We start from the raw sequence: 7007 nt of genomic DNA on the forward strand, positions 1-7007 counted from the left end.
AACATTGTTATTGTTATTAAATTTTAAGCCTTTTTAATTTTGTGAAGGCAAAAAGTGGAAACCAAATAAACACATGTATATGTATAGAGAAAATTTAAAAAGGAAAGAAAAAAAATTTGGTTAACTATACAATGTCTTTGTGATTTAAGCTAAGTGTTATTGTAAAGAGTCAAAAAGTTTAAAAATTTTACTTATCTGTTTATTTATTGAGACAGAGTCTCAGTATGTCACCCTAGGTAGAATGCTGTGGCATCACAGCTCCCAACAACCTCTAACTCTTGGGCTTAAGTGATTCTCTTGCTTCAGCCTCCCACCTAGCTGGGACTCCAGGTGCCCATCCGGCTATTTTTTTGTTCTACTTGTCATTGTGGTTTTAGCAGCCCTAGGCCAGGTTCAAACCTGCCAGCCCTGGTGTCTGTGGCCTGTGCCCTAACCACTGAGTACGGGTGCTGAGCCTAAAAAATGTAAACGTTTATAAAGGAAAAAATTATAGTGAGCTACGGTTAATTTATTATTAAAGGAAGAAAATATTTTTAAATAAACTTAGTGTAGCCTAAGTGCACAGTGTTTATAAAGTCAACCAGAGTAGCTTCCAGTCTTGCAAACTCCATTTATAGTAAGTGCCCTATGCAGGTGTGTCATTTATTTTATCTTTTATCTTTTTTACTGTACCTTTTCTATGTTCAGATATGTTTAGATACACAAATACCATTGTGTGACAATTGCCTCCAGGATTTAGTATAGTAACATGCCACACAGGTTTATAGCTTTGAAGCAACAGGCTATACCACACAGCCCAGGTTATATAGTAGGCTATGCCATCTAGATTTGTGTAAGTACACACTATTATGTTCCTAGGATGAAATCATCTACCAATGCATTTCTCAGAATGTATCCCTGTTGCTAAGTGATACGGCTATAATTAGGGAAATGCAAATTAAAGGAATATCAAAACATTCTCCAAGCTGGTGAGCTAAGGAAGCTTTCACTTTAATACCCTGCTTTTGGTATACTCCATCCTCACGTGGGCCTTATGTCCCAAATCCAAAATTCCATTGTTGTTTCTTTCATTCCCTTTATCTTTTGTACTTGTGGATTTATGTCTTTAAAGTTCATACATGTATGTATGTATTTCTGTCAGTCTTGTTTGAGAGGAAGCAGTTATAAAATACATTTAATCAGTATTTTAACTAATTCATTAAACAAATTTAACTGATTTATTTATTTGTAATTAATCTTTACCCCTAAATCAAGTTCACTGTAAATATAAAATTGATTACAACATAACCATAATACTCTATCACATATAAAAATATTTGATAATTTCTTACTATCATAATATTGTAAATTCGTTTTCTAATTTCTTTTTGGAGGGGGCAGAGTCTCACTATGTTGCCCTCATTACAGTGCAGTGGCTTCACAGCTCGCAGCAACCTCCAACTCTGGGGCTTTAAGCGATTCTCTTGCCTCCACCTCCCAACTAGCTAGTGCCAGTTGCAGTTGTCATTGTTGTTTAGTTGGCCCAGGCAGGGTCGGAACCCTCCACTCCAGGGGGTATGTGGCTGTGCTACAGGCACTGAGCCAGTATTCTAATTTCTAATTGTCTCAAACATTTCTTAGAAAACTTGGGCAATTTATTTGAATCAGAATCTGAATAAGGTCTACATATTGAGATTGGCTGAAAGATCTTTTTAAATCCATTGATTTTGCCTCCATCTCTTATTTTTCCTTTGCTAGTTTGTAATTGTTCTGACTGAAAAAACCGAGTTGTTTGTCTTTTAGAATTTTCAACAGTGTGGATTTTGCAGATTGCATTCCTGTGGTATAGATTAAGATATTCCTGTGTCCTCTGAATTTCCTGTAAATTGGCAGTTGGCTTTAGAGTCTCCATCCCATACAGGTTCAATTTCACAGGTGGTTTGTGTTTTTCCATCAGAAGGCACATAATGTCAGAAATTTTCTCTTTTGTGATGTTAGTGTCAATTGATGAACAATGCCAAACCTATTGATTCATTACAAATTGTGGTATTTTCTCATTTCTTCTTCATTTATTATCTGGAATACTGTAAAGAGAAACATCCTTCATTGAGTGGTTGAATAACCAATAGTAATAGTTTATAAGAAAAGGAGGACAAGTACATTCAATGTATTTTTCAACCCATTATAGTAATTATCCTTATTGATACTCAAACTTTCCCATTTGTGCCAGTAGGACCTCTTCAATTTGGCTCCTGCGTTCTTTTGACACACTTCTAGTAGTTCCAAAAGCTTCTTTGCAGTCTAAAACAAGCTTTTCTAGCCTTGTCCCGTATATTCCCTTTCTTTTTTTTTTTTTTGAGACAGAGCCTCAAGCTGTCCCCCTGGGTAAAGTACTATGGCATCACAGCTCACAGCAACCTCCAACTCCTGGCTCAAGCGAGTCTCCTGCCTCCCCTCCCAAGTAGCTGGGATAACAGGCACCCGCCACAATGCCTAGCTATTTTTTGGTTGCAGCTGTCATTTTTGTTTGGCAGGCCTGGGCTGGATCGGAACCCACCAGCTCAGGTGTACGTGGCTGGCGCCTTAGCAGCTTGAGCCACAGACCCCAAGCCTATATTCCCTTTCTTATCCCTGAAATCAGCTCTTTTCCCAAAGAGTCCTTATTCCTTTTGGTAAGAAATGTTATTTGGAGACTAGTTTGAATGCTAGCAATGCTTGTTGTTGCTTGTCTGATCAATGTATTTAGGCCTATTCAGGAGCTAGAGCTGAGTAGCTATTTTTAATGAAATATTTTATATACACAAAAATGTATATATAACACATATAGAGTACAATCTTTAAGTAGCCTCGTATACCCCAGGTAAGAGCCTTTTTATTTTTTTGAGACAGAGTCTCACTTTGTCAACCTTGGTAGAGTGCTGTGGTATCATAGCTCACAGCAACCTCAAACTCTTGAGCTCAAGAGATCCTCTTGCCTCAGCCTCCTCAGTAGGTAGGACTACAGGCTCCCACCACAACAGCCAGCTATTTTTAGAAATGGGGTCTCTTACTTGCTCAGGCAGGTCTTGAAATGGTGAGCTCAGGCAATCCACCTGCCTCAGCCTCCCAGAATGCTGGGATTATAGGTGTGAGCTACCACACCAGCTAGGCAAGAGCCCTTTTCACTCTTGTTTATAATTCCCTTATTTATGCATCCTTCACAAGATCATTTTTTAGTTTTCATTTTTTGAATCTTATATAAGTGGAATCACACCACAGGTATTCTGTCTTCTGGTGTGGGTTTTTGTTGCTATTGCTGTTGTCAATGTAGGTTGTGAGATTTTCCCACTTCACCACGTTGAAGTGCTTTTTCACTCTCTGAAGATATCACAATTTGTTTACCCATTCTTCCAAAGATATAAACTTGGGTCATTTTCATTTTCTTGTTCCAGTTAATGTAGCAATTAACGAATTTTCTTTGTATAGGTTTCTTGGTGCAAACATGCGAGAGTTTCTTACTTGTTCTAATTAAGGTGGAATTTCTAGGGTACAGGGTTAATTTAGCTCTTTTCCCTTCAATTACACTGAAATATCCTTGTCAAAGTTACTAAAGACCTCCACAGTGCCAGACAGGTAATTTCTTGTTCTTATTATACTTGATTCCTCAACAGTATTCAATGCAACTTTTCCCTCCTTGAAACTTTCCACGCCTGTGGCTGTCAGGACACCACCTCTCCTGACATCATTCACATTCTGGTGGCTATTCCTCCTGGGAGATTCCCCCTTAACATCAGAGTTCCTCGGAAATCTTTTCTGAGCCCTTTCTTTTTTCATTTCTATCCATACTTTCTCTATGAGAACTCACAATTTCCATGACTTTAAATAGCATTTATTTGTTTTAACCCCACTTTTTTTGATCCTCATTTACTGAACTCCATTTGTAGAACTGACCATTCAGATTTTGCACAGTCATCTCAAACTGGACATGTTTAAAGTGGAATTTAATATTTTCTAAATCATATACCTAATTTTACTCTAGTCTTGCTTATCCTGATAATAGCACTATCATTCTCTCAGCTACTAAAGCCAGAAGCCTGGGACTAACTCCTGATGCCTCCTTCCCCTTCACCACCACCCATCCAATCCATTACTGTGCCCTGTTGGTTCTACCTCTAAAATATATCCTGACCCTGAACATCTCTCCACCTAGCCTGCCACCAGTGTAGCTCAAGCTATCATCTTTCACCTGAGCATCGGCACTAATACTGGAAGTCATCCTCCCCTTTCTGTTTTTGTACTCTCTCAATCCATTCTTCCCATAGCAGCTAAAATAATATTTTCATTTATAAATCACGCTCCCCCTTCCTTAAAAGACTTCTAATAGTTTTCCAAACTCTTTAGCCTGGCCCACAAAGATCTATATGGATGCTTTTACAAACAATCCATTAATTGGTCAAGAAACCAACTTAGTGGGTAGGGATTAGCACTTTAAAATGAAATTGTAGAACAAAATAGGAAATATAAAAATCTGATAAGGGTAGGTTTTTGTGGGTGGAAACAGTTTGTTTAGTTTGAATACTGAGATATAATATATATATATTCCCACTGTCAGCCATGATCAAAACATTTTGAGAAAAGCTATTCTACGTGGTTGATCCCCACCCACCTGCTTGACCTCATTTTATGCCACCCTCCCCTGGCTCTGATGCTTGGTCACACACCTCACTCTGCCTGGCGGGACTTTGCACTTGCTCTCTGCCTACATTCTCAGTTTGCCCTCAGGTTTCCCCCGATGGTTTCTTTTCTCCGTTAGGGTCTCAAGTCAAAAGTTCCCAACCACAGAGATTGTCTCTGACCATCTTATTTATTTAATTTATTTTCTGTCTCAACACCCTGTCTATTTCCCTCATCACACGAATCACAATTTATAAACATATATTTTATAAAGTCGTTTGTAGTCTGCGCCCTCTATTAGAATGTAAGCTCCAGGAGAGAGCAGGAGCCTTGTGAGTCTTTTCACTGCTTTAACCCAGCGCCTTGCAAACTCAACTCAGTTCAAGTTACTAAAAATTGGACAGTTGTGATTAAGACTCGCATCACCCCCTAGATATGAATACATTATAAAAAATGTATAATTTTAAATTTATGAATAAATTATAAAGTGAATAATTTATTATTTGTAAAATATTCCGCAGCCTTGACAGGAGATGTCTATTGTAGTGATAGAGGCAAATTTCCTGAATCAATTCCTCTCTGACTCAGTTTATCTTGCTACTTTGCTTCCTTAATTGGACAAGGTTTGATGGTGGCTTCCGGGATGCTATTAAACTTTGTTTAAAATTCCATCTAACTTTTTAGCCTGGCCACACAACACTGATCAAAAGTTCAGTCTTGAGGAAATGAAGCCCTTTTTCTTGGCTTACTGTCCACCTGAACAGCCACCAAGGGTCTCTTTGTTTGGTCGGGCGGGTCCAGCTTTATGAATGAATGGCCCCTTCACCAACGAACAACAGCACAGAGCTGGGCCACTAAACTAGTTGAGAGGTGTTTATCTCCTTGCAGGTAATTATTTCCAGAAACGTAGCAACGATTAGAATGTTTTGATTCCTACTGTTGGTTAGAAATTTAACAGAATGTTTTATAAACCTTTTAGTTTTCTCCTGCAAACCTTTCAATTTCAAAAATCGTGGTTTCACATTGAAATTCTAAAAGTTAAAAACTTTTTTCTAGAAATTATTATCAATTTATAGTTTAGGATCTAATAGTCTGATTTCATTCATAAGTTTAATTCACTTTTAACTCTTAAGTCAAATATGGGGGATTGATACATTGATCAAAAGTATAGGTCACTTTTTGTATCTACCTGGATGGATTTAGAGAACATTCTCCTAAGTCTCTTATCTCATTCTCCTAAGCAAGCAACCTATGTACTCAATACTATGTTGAAATTAGTAGACGAACAACTACAGGCCCTCTGGAGAGAAAAACACAATTAAATTCAAGAAGGGAGGAAGGGGGAGGAGGGAAGGAGGTTTGGTTAAGTTCTCACCAAACAGGTACAATGTAGAGGGTCCATGTAGCCCCCTACCTGGGTAAAGGACTCCTCAGCAACTCGTATTTTACCTTATAAATGCAAACAGTGAGTCCTAATGGTATATAGGAATGGTATATAAAATTTAAAAAAAGAGAGAAAACAAAAAAAAAGTGTAGTTTACCATGAATGCCTTTAATTCTCCAAGTAAAGGGAATTGTAAAACGTACAAAGAGGGAGGCCCTGCTACGACCTGCAAATGTTTACTTCAAGAGGTTAAACATCCGACTTTGAGCAAGGGCTCAATTAACAGTCTATTTCTAATAGCTTGCTGACAAAGACATCACTGTTCTATGTCTTTTTGCATTTACTTACTGCAATTTCATGGCAAAACAAAAATAAAACCCACCCCCAAACAAGCACATCCTTAGAAACCATGAAGTCCTTAAAAACCGAAAGTAAACTTTAGAATGAGAAAAATAACTTTTAGATTTGATCATTCTCCAAAATCACCCCTGCAAGTAAAGTCAACTGAGGCTCCGCCCCCACACCAACTCAACTGAGGCTCCGCCCCCACACCAACTCAACTGAGGCTCCTCCCCCACACCAACTCAACTGAGGCTCCGCCCCCACACCAACTCAACTGGAACAGATACTGAGTAAGAGTGAGCTGGTAATGAACGATGCTGCATTTAGCCCATATCTGAAAAATACCACAACCATTCTCCATTGTTTGACTGTATTTACTCTCTGGGTAGACAGAACTTCCAAAGAGCACTCCTGCTTTCTATCTCTCTTAGCATCTGGGCCTTTGTTCATAGTGATACCACTGTGTATGGGGAGCCTTAGGCTGAATTCTAAATGCTGAAAAGGCGTGATTAGATTTATCTAAAATATGCCTTTTGAAAATACTATTGCCATTTTCTTTTTTTTTTTTGAGACGGAGCCTCAAGCTATCCCCCTGGGTAGAGTGCCATGGCATCATGCTCACATCAACCTCCAACTCCTGGGCTCAAGC

Source organism: Otolemur garnettii, unplaced genomic scaffold, assembly GCF_000181295.1.
Source record: "Otolemur garnettii isolate 467f Iridium unplaced genomic scaffold, OtoGar3 scaffold00016, whole genome shotgun sequence".
NCBI lineage: Eukaryota > Metazoa > Chordata > Mammalia > Primates > Galagidae > Otolemur > Otolemur garnettii.